Source organism: Astyanax mexicanus, chromosome 25, assembly GCF_023375975.1.
Source record: "Astyanax mexicanus isolate ESR-SI-001 chromosome 25, AstMex3_surface, whole genome shotgun sequence".
NCBI lineage: Eukaryota > Metazoa > Chordata > Actinopteri > Characiformes > Acestrorhamphidae > Astyanax > Astyanax mexicanus.
The window spans coordinates 1032501-1050842 of record NC_064432.1 but is presented as its reverse complement, the minus strand read 5'-3'; the positions used below and the strand labels follow the sequence as shown (position 1 = coordinate 1050842).

The window sequence follows — 18342 nt, the reverse complement described above, 5'->3', positions numbered from 1 at the left end:
ACTCAAGTAGATTTTTAGATGGGTACTTTTACTTTTACTTAATTACAATTTTTCAGTACATTTTTCCACCTCTGCCATTAAATAAACATATTAATATATTTACTTAAATACACACCCTGTCTCTAATATAATGATATATAATCACATTCATCTTTATTCTGAATATTTACATATAAATATTAAATAAATCAAATATGCATGCAAGGTAGTTGTTAGCTTACATGAAAATAAATGAAAATCTAAATTGTAACTTGGCCACCTGAAGCACTATGACAACATGGTAATTGCACCATTACCACCATTTTTTTGTTTTGTTTTGTTTTGTTTGTTTCTTTTTTTTGTGAATGACGAGTACAGCACACACAAGCTAACTCCTGATTTTTTTGCCAGTTTTAATCACTTAGCATATTCCTCGCTTCGCTAGAAAGCATTCTGACACCCCGACAAGTTTTAGCGCACTTGTAGACGTACGCATTACACAGGAAAACAAGACAGCCGTGATTGTTGCTTCTGGAGAAAAAAAAAAATTAAAAACGTAAAAAAAAATCAGCAGTCCTGTCAGGCTGGAAGCTGATTGGACCAGACAAGGCGGATGTGCAGGTCACCTCGCTAATTAGGACGAGTGGCGCAATCATGTGTTGAGGACTGCGTAAACAAAAAGCAACGCTCCGCGTTTGAACTCCGTCGCCAGGGCTCGTTAGCGGAGCAGTAATTAAATTCGGTGTGGGAATAGGGAGCTGAATTAGACGGCAGCTGTTTACAAGAGTGGGCTAAACTTCAGTGGAGTGGCGGGGAGGGTCAAGGATGGCAGAGCGAGGAGAACCAAAAGGAATGGCGGGGAAGAGAGGAAGAAACGACGGCTGTGAGCAGCTTTTTTGCTTTGCAGTAGGGGTGGGCGATACGGCTCTAAAATAATATCACGATATTTCAGGGTATTTTTGTGATAACGATATACTTGGCGATATAGGAAAACTAAAATAATTCATTCATTTCAGGAATATAGTATAATAGTATTACAGTATAATCATAGTGTGGCAAAATAAATAATATAGCATAAAATAATATAATGCAGCAAACTAATACTGCAGAATATTTAGTGCATGCATATAAACTGCAAACTAAAACAATTATACAATAAACACACCTAAAGCTTCACAGTAAATAAATAAAAGACTACTTTTAAGACAGAACATCTCTATTATCACGATATGGATTTTTTATATCACGATATTTCTGTGTCACGGTATATTGTACACGATATAAAAATGCTTTTTTCCCTCCTGACTTTGTTTGTATTGTTTGGCATGTGGAAATGTAAGCTGCTCCCTATCAGACCTTACCGATTTCTAGAGATGCACCGCTGACAGGGAGGGCAATGCAGGAGAAAATGATATCAGAGTAACCTGTGAGCTCTCTCACACACATTCACACACACAAACATGGACAGGAAATCACACACACACACACATACACACCTCTTGCTTCTTGCTACCATATAACTGGTGCAAAAAAGAAATGAGCAACAGCGATGCTGAGAAATAATGTGTTTTATACCCCAAGATATTGGGAACAGACCACAACATTGTAATGTGTCCTACTTCCACACACCACCTCCGTACATTCCTACAGAACTGGAGAGAAGAGGCCATCAGAGATGCTTTAGGATCCCAGCATTAGAACTAGCTGTGGGTCACTCTAACCTTGAAACTAAGTGGCTCCCTTATGGGGTCATTATAGGTAGGTCACTGTGTCTCTCTGTGTGGGGTTCTCTCACTTCTCCAGGCTGAGAGCATGATGGCTGTTCAGAGCTAACAACGCCATCCACCAGCTACAATTTCTGTAAGAGCTTGAGAAGCACTTATTCTAATATTGAATTCATCATTCATGTTTTGTTAGTGTGTGTGGTAGGGGTGGGCGATATGTCTCTAAAATAATATCACGATATTTCAGGGTATTTTTGTGATAACGATATACTTGGCGATATAGGAAAACAGAAAAATAATTAATTCATTTCAGGATATAGTATAATAGTATAAAAGAATAATCATAATGTGGCAAAATAAATAATATAGCATAAAACAATATAATGCAGCAAAAAATATTGCAGAATATTTAGTGCATGCATATTTAGTGCAGGTTAAGAACCTGGAACAGTGGTTCTTAACCTAGGGATCACCCGACACAGTCACTAGGGGGTTTAGATGCTAATTATAAGTGTTTTCTGAGCAAAACTGCCTAAATAACCATGAAATCTGCATGAAATCACAGTGGTTAGTCAATACCTTTATTCACAGAATAAGACTGATTAATTTATCGCTTTCCACTCTTCAACATAACTTAATTCTGATTCACTAATGCACATTGTGGGTCTGCACATTAAGGTTTTCTTAAAAACAAACGCATTTCTAAAAGGTAGACCTGGAAGTAGGGATGGAGAAGATAATGTGTAGAAAACAAACAGAGTATTGAGTCCTACTAAATCATATGTGGAAGATATTTTAGCATCAAAGCAAATTCATTTGCAAAAGAAAAACCTTTCACACGAAAGGTTAAAAACCCCTGACCTAAAACATTAGCCAATTAACTATTGAAAAAGTCATCAAAATGGAGGTTTGCTTACTTTTTTTTACAGCCTGCACTATGGATGATTATTTACTCGCTGTGCTTAAAATAAAAAAATAAAATAAAATAAAAGCAGAACAGCACAACTGTTTGTGTATTATTAGATTTGTTTAGACAGAGAATGGCTTGGGAATGTGCCCACAACAGTACGAAGAATTAGGAGGTGTTATCTTGTGAGTGAGGTTAAACCCTGGTCACTGTAGTGATACAATTATTATATTAGTTTGAGTGAGGTTTGATAGTTGGTGGAAGATGGGTAAGATATTTAATTTCTAAACATTTCAATAGGGGTGTGACGAGATCTCGTGACGAAAATGTGACGATACAAAACAGTAGATGAGCTCCGCGGTACAGTTAAAAAGCTTTGCGCGACAGTAGGTGAGCTCCGCGGTACAGTTATAAAAAGCTCCGTGCGACAGTAGATGAGCTCCGCGGTACAGTTAAAAAGCTTTGCGCGATAGTAGGTGAGCTCCGCGGTACAGTTATAAAAAGCTCCGCGCGATAGTAGGTGAGCTCCGCGGTACAGTTAAAAAGCTCTGCGCGACAGTAGGTGAGCTCCGCGGTACAGTTAAAAAGCTCCGCGCGACAGTAGGTGAGCTCCGTGGTACAGTTAAAAAGCTTTGCGCGACAGTAGGTGAGCTCCGCGGTACAGTTATAAAAAGCTCCGTGCGACAGTAGATGAGCTCCGCGGTACAGTTAAAAAGCTTTGCGCGACAGTAGGTGAGCTCCGCGGTACAGTTATAAAAAGCTCCGCGCGACAGTAGATGAGCTCCGCGGTACAGTTAAAAAGCTTTGCGCGACAGTAGGTGAGCTCCGCGGTACAGTTAAAAAGCTCCGCGCGATAGTAGGTGAGCTCCGCGGTACAGTTAAAAAGCTCTGCGCGACAGTAGGTGAGCTCCGCGGTACAGTTAAAAAGCTCTGCGCGACAGTAGGTGAGCTCCGCGGCTCCGCGCGACAGTAGGTGAGCTCCGCGGTACAGTTAAAAAGCTTTGCGCGATAGTAGGTGAGCTCCGCGGTACAGTTATAAAAAGCTCCGCGCGACAGTAGGTGAGCTCCGCGGTACAGTTAAAAAGCTTTGCGCGATAGTAGGTGAGCTCCGCGGTACAGTTATAAAAAGCTCCGCGCGACAGTAGATGAGCTCCGCGGTACAGTTATAAAAAGATCCGCGCGACAGTAGATGAGCTCCGCGGTACAGTTATAAAAAGCTCCGTGCGACAGTAGGTGAGCTCTGCGGTACAGTTATAAAAAAGCTCCGCGCAACAGTAGATGAGCTCCGCGGTACAGTTAAAAAGCTCCGCGCGACAGTAGGTGAGCTCCGCGGTACAGTTAAAAAGCTCTGCGCGACAGTAGGTGAGCTCCGCGGTACAGTTAAAAAGCTCTGCGCGACAGTAGGTGAGCTCCGCGGTACAGTTAAAAAGCTCCGCGCGACAGTAGGTGAGCTCCGCGGTACAGTTAAAAAGCTCTGCGCGACAGTAGGTGAGCTCCGCGGTACAGTTAAAAAGCTCTGCGCGACAGTAGGTGAGCTCCGCGGTACAGTTAAAAAGCTCCGCGCGACAGTAGGTGAGCTCCGCGGTACAGTTAAAAAGCTCTGCGCGACAGTAGGTTGTACTAATCCCTTAGCTCTGTACTGTATTTAAAAACATGTTCTGTCTCTGTTTCACTTCAAGCATAGTCTTAATATGACTGATTATGGTTATGAATAGTTAAATTACAAGAGATTTAGGAGAAAAAAACACAAACCATAGTCTTAATATGACTGGTTGTGGTTTGCACTTATTGTTTGCACTATATAAGACAAAAAGTTTTATTTTTTATTTTTATTCTTATTTCCATTTCTAATAGAATCAATGTGTGAGAGAAACCAGAGAAACCGTGTCTCATCTCGTCTCATGATATTAGTGTCTCATCACACCCCTACATTTTAATATTCAATATCTCTAAGTATAGATACTGGTCAAAGATGGCCGTTGTAACCCAACAAAAGTTTGTCCCACACATATGATCCACACCAGCTCTCCCTCAAATCATGTAAAGCAGGCACAAATTTCACATTATTGTTCTGACAGACTGAGAAATAAAGATAAATCATGTATAATTCAGAACTGGTTGATGAATGCCCTTGACCGTATCGCTGCCTTACATACCGATTATGGCACCCATGCATAATTGACGTTCCAAACGGCTGATTTTGCTCAAGGTTTTCTTACCAAACAAACAAACTACTTTTCCTCCCTCCTCCTCCTCCTCCTCCTCCTCCTCTCTGCATCCTGTACGTCCTGTATCACATCTGCATCTAATGTGTGATTAACAAAACAGCCCACTTTTAAGATGTGACGATTTGGGAGAATAATCAGCAGTGAATACCAAGCGTGGGAAAAAATAAATGAATAAAAAAGCCGGCGGCACACGGTGCAGATGGCGAGCTTCACACCTTGGGATGTGATAAATGCATGTGTTACCTTTAGAAGAGCAACTGCATGCATAAAAAGAGGACGTAATGAGGGCAATCAGCATTATTAGTCACTTGAAATTAGGTTAAAAAAGTGTTGGGGAATAGAGGTGGGATGGTGTGTGGAGGGGTGGAAAGTGGTACCAAATTATTATTATTATTATTATTATTATTATTATTATTATTATTATTATTATTATTATTAGTGCTATCATAAAAATAATTCACAACAAATCTGTGAGCTTTTAGCCGACTGCATCTTCTTTTCTCTTCTTTAAAGGAGGAGTAAATTTAGATGCTATTTATAATTATGCATTGTTTCTTACATCATACATCAAGGGACAAGGGGTTATACAGCATTGTTAAAATAGTGCTAATTAACATGTTAGGAACAATACATTCTGCAACTCCAAGTGTTCAGCATAATGAGGGTTGTCAGGAAAACACACACACACACACACTCAGAGCAGTGAAACAGTTGTGTGTTTTCACATCTGGCAGGGTTTTTAATACTTCTACAATCAACCCTTCATGTCTGGAAAGAAAACCAGACCGTCCTCGACTGTGCAAACACTCTGAAAACAATAAACACAAGCATCATCTATCGTGGATTATCTATGAGCTGACTCTACCTGTAGAAATATTGATTTACTTAAGCATCACAATATGTTTTGTTTAGCAATATTGTATTGACTCCAATTTATTTATTTTTTAAAGGTTTATAAACAGTTTATACAAAATTTCATTACATTATTGTAGGACTTGTAATGCTTGTATTATAACAACAAAAAAAGTTTAACAGCACTTCAAACTAATGAGGCAGGGTGAGGCAGAACGAGGTAGAGCAGGGTAGTCAGGCAGATTAAGGTAGAGTTCGGTGGAGCAAGATTGCAGGTTCGAACCCCCACTCATGCAACTTTACCATCAAGCTGCCGGCGCTCAGAGGGAGCACAATTGGCCCTGCTCCCTCCGGGTGGGCAGATGGCGCTCTCTCACCACATCAATCCTAGGGTGATGTCTGCAGCACAGGGCGTCTGTGAGCTGATGTATCAGAACCGAGTCGCTGCGCTTTCCTCCGAGCGTTAGCGCTGTAATGCTGCTCGGCAATGCTGCATCAGCAGCAGCTCGAAAAGAGGCGGAGTCTGAATTCACATGTATCGGACGAGGTGTGTGTGTTAGTCTTCACCCTCCTGGTGTGTTGGGGCATCACTAGTGATAGGGGGAGTGCTAATGAGTGGGTTGGGTAATTGGCCGTGTAAACTGGGGAGAAAATGGGAAAAATTTGAAATTGAAATAAAAAAAATTAAAAATGTAAAATAAAAAGTGATTAAGATGGGAAATATGATTGATGCGCATTCAGAAGAATTAATGTTGCACGTGATAATTTAGTTAGTTAAAATAATATTTTGAGGGCTAAAAGGCTTATTATTCTAATAATGACCCTCATAGTGTTTTAGTATTTTCTCTATTTACAAAAAGAACGTGGTAGTTGAACTGTCTATGCTAAATTACTATTTTGTTTGAGTGTCTGAATCAAAGACTGTAAAAAAAGATGGACGCCGTGTCGCCGTTCCCATTCATTTAATGAAAATGAAGCCAAAATCTTCCGCCATGTTGGCGATCCTGAAACCCGAGTCTGTAGAGCGCAGTAGAGACCAGAGGAGGGAGAAAGACTGTGGAGAGACAGCCTACTCATTTAAATAACCCCACCCCTGAGGGCTGCCTCGAGGTCACAGGCTGCAGAGCGGAGCGGAGCGGAGCTGACGGTCTGTTATTGGCCCCGCCCATAACCAGCCCTTTTACAATAACCACACCTTTTTTGAATAGAGCTGAAAAACGTTTTAAAAACTAATTTTGTGGGGATATAAAAATTTAACAATATAAGCAGGGGTTACACTAAAGCTGCTGCATTTAAATAATGGAGGTAGAATTACAGTATATTAGAAAAAAAACCTGATTGAAAGTTGTTCTGTTTTGCCTGTTTCGAAACCTATGGGGATGGGTGGAGTTACACAGCTTTCTGCAACCGAACAGCAGGGGGCGCCCGACCTGTGGTGGCTTCACTTTTAAGAGACGATTTTCTGTCCAGCTATATACAGTCTATGGTCTGAATGAATAGGAACTGGTGTCCTGTCCATCATAGTCAGAGTACTGGGGCTTCTGTAGAACAAGCTGTTCTCCATGCAAATGCACTGCAGAAAACAACAAACACTCAGTATCGAACAGTGTCACTCAATACTGCACCATTTTAGGACGGAACAAGTTTGAAAACAAGACATGAAAAGACAGGATTGCCTGCATTACATACTAATGGACAAACTTTACCCCCTAACAACAGCACCGCATTAGGTGGAATAATCTGCTGGGGAAAAAAAAACACGACTTTATGAAGCTTTAAAGGAAGCCATAATCTTTTTAATGTGTGTCCGTGTGCATGTGTGTGTGCTTGGAATTCTAACTTAGTGAATGCAAGCTGGGAGAGGGCCAAAACTTACGTTAAGACATTAAGCATAAAACAAAGCACTGGCACATTTCTATATGTTCTTTTCCTCTGCAAATATAAGCAGTTTAAAGGAGCTTTATTTGATTCTACATAGGAATTGTTCAGCCTTAAACCCAACAGTAAGTGCTCTGTTATAAGCTGTGCCTCACAAATGCAATGTGATTGTCCATCAATCACAAACATTTGCAAATAAGGCAAAATAATACTGTTATTACTAATGTAATCTGCCCGGCACCTCACTTGCGTGACATCCTGTGCGTGAACTCGATTGATCATTCATTCATCCGTTAATTTTTACTACATAAACAGACCAGGAAACTAGCAAAAATATAAAAAATAAATTTGGAAATGCTGGCTAAGATTTGGAATAATTTACATGTGTATAGATTGGACAGATGAACTTTAGTAAATTGATATGACGCACCATTATTATAATTTGAGACATTTTTCAATGATGTACCACCAAAACTAAATAGGGCACAATTGATTTATCAATCTCCCTCCACTGCTACACAACTTTAGTATTTTTTTTTATTCCCTTTGTTACGCCATCTATTAATCAGACTATTTATTTAAGAAGCAAACAATAGCATTAAAATAAAACAGAATACGCTTTTTAGATGCACTTCACAAGCTAAGAGATATTCTTTAAAATTGCTAGAAGTGTGTGGACTGAAGTGGGAGATAAATACTGAACAGGGTTAAACACAAACACGTCAAATACTGTCCAGTCTGCTTCACCAAAGTAATGTATTGCAGTTTTTATTTAATTTTATGGTAAAAATGCTATATAATGATTATTGATGTTGTATGAACACCACTGTAGTCAAATATAATCACACATAACTTATAAAACACAATGTATTTACACATCAGAAGGAGTCAACATGTGAGCAATAATTAAATCCCCCCACTGATTGCCCCTTTCTGTAATTTGATTGCAATAAGAAAAAAGAAAAGAAGCACTTGAGTTGAGTCCCAAAAGGCCTCAGCAACTTCATTCCTCAAAAATTAAATCTCCCCACATCTAAACCAAATTACGGCGCCTAATTTTAGCATCCATCAAAACAAGCAGCTAGGTGACATTTGATAGGCAGTCCTGGCCGTGCGGCAGACTTTTATTGTGTGAGCTCATCTCAGCGTGAGTGGGAGGTGAACAGCGGGAGGAGAAGAACGCCGTTTGATTAAGAACAAACAAATCCCACACAAAAGTGCAGCCTTATCAGCACTGACCTCAAACACGGGAAAAAGCTGTAAAAACAGCTTAATCCACTCATTACGGCTCAGACTTGTTTTGGTCAGGGTTTATAGTGGGCAAAGCTGCTGTTTAAGTAGAGGAGTGGGAGGAAAGGACACCACTGGGTGATGGAATTGGGGATTCATACAATGGAATGGAATGGTGGACTAGATAAAATATATACAAAAAAAGTGATTGGGAAATATATATATATATATATATATATATATATATATATATATATATATATATATATATATATATATATATATATATATTGGCAAGAACTGATATGATGTGCATGGTGATACAGGGTTTACAAAATAGTTTAAATCAAATGTACAAGTGCTCTATCAAAAGAGTGAGGTGAGAAGAAGTTAAAGTGTACAATATGTAAGAGTTGATTGCTTTTGGACACAGGAAAGGTTTATTTTACTTAGGAACTGGAAGGAAGGTGGAAAGTAATGAATTACATTTAGTCAAAGTTACTGTAATTGAGTAGATTTTATGAGTAATTTGTAATTTTTAAGTAGTTTTTAAAATAGGTAATTTTACTTTTACTCAAGTACATTTTAACACAAGTAATTTACTTTGCTACATTGGAAAACTCCCAATTACTGAGTAAAAAATAAAATGTCTGAAAAAAAAAAACAAAAAAAAAAAACAATTGTTTATAGTCACCTATATGACCATACCTTTTTAACTTTTTAACAGTAAAGAAAAAAAAATGGATCATAGAAACCTATGCCACTTGTTCTTGAAAATGTTTTATGGGGGGGTCTGAATAAATACTGCCTGAAAGATCCAAATTATTATGTGGAATAATAGTTCATAAAACAGATTAAATTTATTTAATGATTTGTTTTACTTTTTTACATCAAATAATTTAAAGTAACTATGTAACTTTTACTCAAAGTAAATTTTAAAATGAGTACTTTATTACTTTTACTCGAGTAGATTTTTAGATGGGTACTTTTACTTTAACTTGAGTAGAATTTTAACAAAGTAAAGATACTTTTACTTAATTACAATTCTTCAGTACTTTTTCCACCTCTGATTGTATATGCATTTTTCTATTATATAGTAGTACAATGGGTGACACTACCAAGTCCCTCAAAACTGAGTGCAGTTCACTTCCACAAATTTGGCACGCTCACCATAATGCTCTAGGTAATTGTCCTTGGGAAAGAAAGACTCACAACACAATCATGTGAAACATGATTTAAATGCAAACCAATGTGGACAAGAGTATTTGACCAAATGTTGTAAATGCATATCAAAACCATGCTGAACAATTCAGCTTAAGACCAGCCTAAGTTGGTTGCTGGTTCTGGATAATCTACGCAGGTAGTCAAGGTGGATGTAAAGTTGGATATGGTGGAAACGGTGGTCATTGCTTGACATGCTGTTTGACCACTTTGCTCGTGTTGGTCAACTATGAAAAATGACCATCATGATCAGCAAGACCAAGCTGGTCAACTAGCAAGGCCATAAAAGTTCTTCAAAAATGTTCATATTCACTGTTACATCACATCAACAAACATGGTTCTCTTGGATCCAATTGAAAGAACCCATCTTGAGCCATATATGCAATGTAGATTAGTGTAAAGACGAAGCACTTTTGCACTTTTGGTGCGATGGTATTATTCACAGTATTGCTAAAGAAAGCATGGAGTGTATATGTACTTCACCTTTACACACAGCTGGCATTCCCTCAAACAGCTTCACAAAGAGCCACCTGACCTTTTCCAGCAGGCTTGAAGAAGCTCAATCCGATGCTCTGATATACGAGAGAGCATTTTCATTTTTGTTTCAGTCGGTTAAAACTTTAATTTTAAATATCTGACTGGATCTCTGAGTCCATACCACATTTATAACATTCCCAAACGTGTGGGAGAGAAGCCAGAAAAATTCTTAAGCTTTAAAAGCAAACGGAGGAAAGAAAAAAGTATGAAGAAAATCAATCTCAGCATCCAAAGGGCAGAACAAAGGCTGATTTATAAAAAGTAAGTGCCTGTAATGACTTATCAGCGATGGCCAAAGGAGTCTATTACCCCCAGACTGTATATCAAGGGCCTTTTCATTTTCTGCTACACACCGAGAGTCAGAGGCTGCGGCCTCGGCGGCCCCGGCTTCATTTCAAGGTTAATAAACCTTTAGCAGACAGATGTAGCCGCTTCCACGTGGCCTAGCGAGCGGCCCTAATCACATGCAGGAGAAAACAAACCCCGAGAGAAAGGGTGCAAATCGCATCTAGTCCGGTGGCGAGCACCGAGCAGAACAAATGAAGGCAGATGAAAGAACGGCAGAAAGTTCTGAAGTGGCGGCGGCTAACAGGTGCCGAGACGGGTTTTGTGACTTATTGAGTGTGTCGCTTGCTTCAACTGCTCACGAAACTCAACAGCACTGTGTTTCTGAAGGAGCCGGGGGCAATCGTGAGAGCTCTGAAGGTGAAGTCACAAGCTTGCTGATGTGTGTTAAATCATGTATAGCACACAGATATCTGCAGAGTGACAGAAATCAATCAGAAAACACGGAGAACACAAAAATAATAATGCTTTATTAGGAAAAACGATTGTTTATGAAACACTACTTTTTTTTTGTTAGTAAATTTGGTTGAAGTAAAGTAGAAGTTAGGGATGTGCCATATCATATCGTACGTGATATCGCTTTTTAAAATATCGTCAACGATATTATACCCTGAAATATCGTGCCATAATATCACCCACCCCTAATTATCACCATCAGGGTACTACTTTTTTGCTGTTTTTAGCAAAAGTAAAAAGCGCACTGTTCTCATTTCCCATTATATATTTACTAAAGACAGATTATATCTCTCCAGTATCATTTATTTTACTTTAATCCTGGACATATGGAGATTTTTGGAGTGTAGTTTTAGTATTATGACATTCTGGATCATTGACTTCTGTTACAAATCTGTAGTGTATTTTTTTTTTTTTTTTTTTTTTTTTTTAATTGAATGTTTTGTCATATCGCCAAGAGTATCGTTATCGCAAAAATACCATGAAATATCGTAATATTATTTTAGGGCCATATCGCCCACCCCTAGTTGAAGTTAAGCTGTTTGTTGGGGTTTGGTTTAGATGTATAGTCCTAATGATGAAGGTGACATAAAAAGGTGTTTCCTGAGTGACAGCATAAAAGAACTGCTTCCTACAGAAAATATTCCAACACACCAGGTTAAAACTTGCATTACTTGTGAAATACATCTGACATATTGAATCATATTCTGTATGGCTATATAAATAAAAAATCAAGGTGACGTGCAAGCTTATGTTTCCTTTACATTTAATTATTATTATTTTTTTTTTTAATTCAACCTTACATACAGCTTTTTTTATTAAACACAACGCAAAGTGCCAACATAACCCCCTGTATTATATTATATGAGAAAATCACAAGAACATACCAACTACATACAAACAGTAATTTAATTGAAAAAAAAAAATAATAATAATAATCTGATTTAGTTATGGGAGTCAAGATATGCTCAACCAAATATTAGCCAAATAATCCACCAAAGTTTTTGATTTATGATACACCAAGAGCTGAAAAGACATATATGCAGAAATATTTTCAAACAGGACCCTTCCTCGAAACGAAAAGCATGTAATATTTAATATTTAATATATTATTGGTTAAAACATTGTTTGTATTAGTGATGAATGTGTGAACAATATGCTAGTTGGTAAACAATCTTTTTATTTTTTTTATGCAATCATCTTTTTTTTTTTTTTTAGAAATAAGTCTTTTTCAGGATGCAAAAGGTTCCTTTAGATCATCACTCAGAGAATAGTTGGTGTAGCTGTATCATAAAACTAAACTACACATTTCTGTGGCCAATTATTTTACTCATACTCTTCGTAGGGACCAAATGTTCTGAGAATGATGGGGACAACCACAAAAACGCTGACCTTCTTAGTACATTTGGTCACTCTCCAAAATAACTGCTGCTTTTATTTGGGAACGAAGGCCAAAAGACTGTCCTCTGGCTAATAAGGTTATGGTTCAACTTAGTTGCACGCATAGCATCATTTAGCTGAAGTAATGAGTGTGTGTGTGTGTGTGTGTGTGTGTGTGTGTGTGTGTAAGCGTGTGTGTTTAGCTCTTAGTTGGAATGAAATGTCTTCTGGATGATGGGCGAACATAAAAAGTTTGACACTGTGGGGACATTTGGATTGGGTTTATGTAATATTATTGCACCCAAAACACAAAAGTGTGTGTGTGTGTGTGTGTGTGTGTGTGTGTGTGCATGAGGCTGGAGATGGGAGGTGATGGCCCGGCAGGCCGCTGCTCGATTGACTTGTCTGGGTTTGTTATTCTCCTGCTGGAATAATTGCCAGCATCAGCATTTCCCCACTTCATCTGGCCGTTATTAAGTAAGCGTCGCATGCCATTAGCATAATAATAGCAGGTGGGGAGGGGGAGCTGCCGCCTGGTCCAGAGGAACGGGGCTGTCCTGGAGTGCCGATTGTTTTCTTTTTTCTTTTTCGTAGGGAGCTACGACGAGGGCCAGTCGATTTAATGAGGTGCTATCATCCAACACAGCCAAACAACCGTGACAGCGTGTGAGTAAGACCGCGGGCAGTGGCCGGCCGAGTAAACGGTCCTGCGTGGAGCTCCGGTGAACTGCCTGGCCAGTTTTAGAGCGTGCAATAAAAGCGCACTCCTCTCCAAGGACCAACAGCAATGAAGAGTGTCCACTGAGCAGCTAAACGGTATAGCACATTCTGCAGGACTTTACAAGTGGAACACGAAGGGAGTTACAGTGTTTGGTACAATGACATAACATCCACACTAACGCTATGAGGAGTGTTTCAGCCCGGGCTCAATAGAGGCCATTAAACTTTGCATTAGAGTACTGTGTACTGCACAGGCACAGTAAGGTTTAATAACCAAATTCTTTTTTTTTTTGGTTTTATTTCTATTTTTTCCCCATTTTCTCCCCAATTTACACGGCCAATTACCCAACCCACTCATTAGGACTCCCCCCTATCACTAGTGATGCTCCAACACACCAGGAGGGTGAAGACTAACACATGCTTCCTCTGATACATGTGAAGTCAGCCACCGCTTCTTTTCGAGCTGCTGCTGATGCAGCATTACCGAGTAGCATCACAGCGCTAACGCTCGGAGGAAAGCGCAGCGACTCGGTTCTGATACATCAGCTCACAGACGCCCTGTGCTGTGGACATCACCCTAGGAGTTGTGCTCCCTCTGAGCGCCGGCAGCTTGATGGTAAAGCTGCATGAGCGGGGGTTCGAACCTGCGACCTCCTGCTCATAGTGGCAGCACTTTAGACCGCTGGACCACTCGGCGCCCTAATAACCAAATTCTAATATGTATTATAACACCTACTGAACCTTACAAGGTATAGTATCTCAATATGAAAGCCACTCAAGTACTTGTGCAGACTCTTGCCACTTCTAGACTTGACTACTGCAACTCCCATTTGACTGGTCTTCCTTCTGTAATGATTCAGAACATAGCAGCACAACTCGTCTTTAATCTTCCAAAGCCCATGGAACACAGTTATCCAGACTTCTCTCTGTCCTGCACCAAGGTGGTGGACCAAACTTCCACTGAGTGTCATAACACTAGCACAGTTGATTGCTGTCTTCAAACAAGCTCCTAAAATGAGTACTTATCTCCTAGATATCCATACAGACTTTATGCATCAGCACACTGTTTATTGTATGTTTTGACTCTATTCTCTTTAATCTAGCTAATCATATTTTCAAGGTAAGTGATGAAGCACTTTTGTAAGCTACTCTGGAAAAGCATGCCCTGGATGTCTGCTAAATGCCTTAAATGTCCGGCTTAGGAGCTTTTTTATTTTTTGTTGTAAATGTTGCATGTAATTAAAATGTTTGCACAGCACTGCATGCAATAATTAAAGCTTATTTAGGTTCAATTGTAAATACAGATATGTCCATATTTCCTGGAAGCTTGCAGTCTATGTACATCTGACTGATGTACACAGATGGATGAATGGATGGATAGATGGACAAATGCTCATACACTAAAATACCAAAAGTCAGGGGACAGGAACTAGTATCATGTCCTATGAATTCTGTCTGATAGAAACTAAAGAATGCTGCACTGACCAGTAAAACATGCATGTGGGACATCCTGCATCGGATGTGGATGTGATATTTTGAGTTGCTTATCTGTTTGTACAGACAGTTCTCGCCAGATGATGCCGGTCACAATCATGCGGATGGTAATGCCCTCTTTGATGCAAAAATGTCCCCTACATATGGTACCCACTATCAGCTTTGTTCAAACTCCTATAATTAACAGCACCTTGCAATGAGCATGCTGGCCAGTTTTTGGCCTCACTCACGAGAGAGCACTTCACAACTTATACAGCCATGGGTGTTCCCTAACAAACCAATGATGTAGCACCTTTTTCACAGCCATACATAAAGAAGTTTGTCTTTAGCCTCTGTTGAACTCTTGTATGCTCTCAGAGGGGCTGATCTGTCTGCAGAGTCCAATCTAATTCAACATTCTCAAATTACCTGGTTCTGCCCTAAACTGCAGGTCCAGCACGATAGCAATATATTTGAATCTTTTATTTTTTTATTTTTTTGTAGCTCTCCAATAACACACACACACACACAAACAAAATTGGAGCCCTCCACAAATCCATTACTCTAGTCTAAGCCTGAAGGTCAGTGTGGGGGAATCGATAAGTCTTGCTGTGCAAATACCCCCGTATCAAAGCCACACCAGCCTTGTATTTGTTTGTTTGTGTGTTGGAGCCTCGCTGTGCCTCACGGTGCATCTGCCCTGCTGGGTGGGTCCAGCTGCCCCACCAATCCCCCCCACCCATGCCCAGCCCTTGTCTGCCAGGGACCAAAATTACCACTTATGTCGTCCATTTTTTGTCTGCCCTCTCCTCAAATCTGCAGTGGCCTTGTCCACTGAGCATATATCTCATTGTGGGTGGGAAGCATCTACAGCTGAACTGTAGAACTCGTGTCCAGTGTCGTGCTGGTATCATGGCACAGGGACCAAAACAATCACAAAAAATGTCTGATTGGAGGGGATATGGTGCCAAAAGTTCACCCGGTGCAACAAGGTCCTCAAATTGCAAAAGACTGGTCTGTAATTGATGGGTATTCGAAGAATCGACCGTTTCTGTCTCAAGAAGCCACAATACTGACTACTGCAACTCTCTACTGGCTGGTCTTCCACCAAACCACTACAATTAATTCAGAATCAGCGGCAGCACGACTCTTTAGTCTTCAACCTTCCGAAGTTCAGTCATGTAACTCCTTTGCTGCGTTCCCTCCACTGGCTCCCTGTTGCCGCCCGCATCCGATTCAAAACCCGGACACTGGCCTACAAGGCTAAAAATGGACCAGCTCCTTCATACCTAATGGCGATGATGGTCAAATCCAGATCTGCACCAACCAAGAGCTCTTAGATCTTCCAGTATGGCTCGGCTTGAACCTCCATCCCCCAAAGCACACAGAAAACCACTAACATCCAGACTCTTCTCTGTGCTGGAGGACCGAGGTGGTGGAATGAACTTCCACTGGTGGTCAGAACAGCTCTGAGAGTCACTCGCGGTCTTCCAACGTCGACTGAAGACACATCTTTTCCAAGAGTTCCTAAACTAATCCAACAAAAAAAAGGTTCCTAGGGTTCTAAACATGAGAACAAGCTCTGTGCATCTCTTGATTCTAGTCTACAAACTAGCTCTGGATATTTGAAGTAGCATTGAAGCAGTGTTGTAAGTGGCTCTGGATAAGGATGTATGCTAAATACCTTAAATGTAAATGTAAATCTAAATGTATTGGAAGACTAGAAAGTAGAGCATGTGTCAGGTAGTTTCCAGGGAATCTGGCTACGCACAATAAAAACTGGGTGGGAGAGTGTGAGAGAGAGAGAGAGAGAGAGAGAGAGAGGGAATAAAAGGAGAGTGAGAGAGAGAGTACAGCATAACGCCTAGTGATCAACTACCAGCCAACAAACCTCCACAGCACTGAGCTCTAAAATAACTGCTCCCATTCAGAAGACACTAAGTCAACTGGCACTAAGCCCCATCAGTCATGCCACATCAGCTGCATCTACAGCCATGTTTGATCACAGCTTCCCATGTTATAATGAGCTGCAGAGTTCAGAGATAACATTTGAGACTGGAGGAAATTGGGGGGAATTGTGAAATTCTGAGAAACAAGGGAAACAGGATTTTAGTTTCTATTTTAATCAGAAATAAACTGATTACTAACAAGGAACTGTTCATTTTATTTTACAGCACTGAGTATTTTAAATAAAATTCACATATATGCATCACTCAACCCAGTAGAGTGAGTATTGGACACAGAATAGACTGCTAACAAGTGGAGGAAGTCTGGCTCTTTTAGTTAGTTCAACAGCTTTTTTCATTGTGATTGATTTTAAAGAGAAAAGTAAAGTCTTAAAAAAAATGCATTAACAGGTTTACCTGGAGAGTTGAGTGTGGCATCTATCTAATCCCACCTTTAATTGGTACAGCCAATTAGCCAATCAAGCTAAAATAAAATTGGTGATTAGTATTGGCCTCAAAAACACAAATCAGTCTCAACCTCATAAGTCAATAAACATGAATTAAGTGAATTAATGTAAATCAAAATGTTATACTTTTGTATAATGTAAAGAAAGTCTAAGACTTTTACTTTAGTAGCAACACCTATTTTTTTGGTTTATGTGTTTTTAAAAGTGTGCGTGTGTGTGTGTGTGTGTATTAGACCAGGGCAGTTGACAGGCCAGACAGGTGAAGTAATAGAAAGCCAGTGATTTATGAGAGTAGCCTGGACATGGTGCGTTGGCACAAATCACTCAAGGGACATCTGCCCTGTGTGAAGCTGCCATCGGTCCAGTGCTCTAAATCTAAAAATCACCTACAGCCTGTTTACAAGTGTGTGTGTGTGCACATGTGTGTTTGTGTCTGCGTGTGCACACTGATGTTTTAAATTGTGTCCAAACGCGATTCAGTGTCCATTTGTCAATGCACTTAGCAGAGGCCAGGGGTCAGGTGACATGGATTCAGCATTTGTAATTATTTACTGACCATAGGTGACCATGGCTGACCATAGGTTAATAATGCCATCTGACCCCTTATGTGATCATATGTGTTCACTTTATGAAAAAGCTGGATGGTCTTCTCTTGCTGTGCGTCGGGAAACACATTTCTCACCATATGCCACCGTACATCTCACAAAAACTTATAAAAATAACACAACCTACCAGACTCACTCCAGTGACTGGATCACCTTTCAGGTACCGAGAGTTTTAACTGAACTGGGAAAATCTGCTTTAAGCCACAGAGAACCAGTGAGCTGGAATTCACTACAGGAAACTCTAAAGCTCAGCTCACTGGAGTCACTAAATCATTTTAAACTTTAAACTTATTATTATTATTTTTTTTATGTTGGTTTGTTTTAGCGGGTTTAATTTATTTTTAGTTTCTTAATTTTTCTTTTATTATAGTTATTGCTTGTTTATATTTTACTATTT

At 39.8% G+C, this 18342-nt stretch overlaps 1 protein-coding gene and 2 long non-coding RNA genes across 9 annotated transcripts in view; 2 read left to right on the top strand and 1 right to left on the bottom strand.

The window, feature by feature from the left end:
- ctnna2 (catenin (cadherin-associated protein), alpha 2) overlaps window positions 1-18342 on the bottom strand; it is a 622967-nt gene that overhangs the window by 337794 nt on the left and 266831 nt on the right. The window lies entirely within an intron of this gene.
- Window positions 1-18342, top strand: part of LOC125787714 (uncharacterized) — a 350969-nt gene that overhangs the window by 273737 nt on the left and 58890 nt on the right. The gene's annotated exons all lie outside the window — the stretch shown is intronic.
- On the top strand, window positions 2905-4184 carry LOC125787712 (uncharacterized). 5 transcript variants are annotated; one of them, XR_007429488.1, is made up of 3 exons: window positions 2991-3214; window positions 3513-3554; window positions 3931-4184. It is a non-coding gene; the product is annotated as an uncharacterized LOC125787712 (long non-coding RNA). The 5 variants fall into 5 exon arrangements; XR_007429486.1 differs by having other exon boundaries at window positions 2998-3214; window positions 3471-3554; XR_007429485.1 differs by having other exon boundaries at window positions 3002-3172; window positions 3471-3554.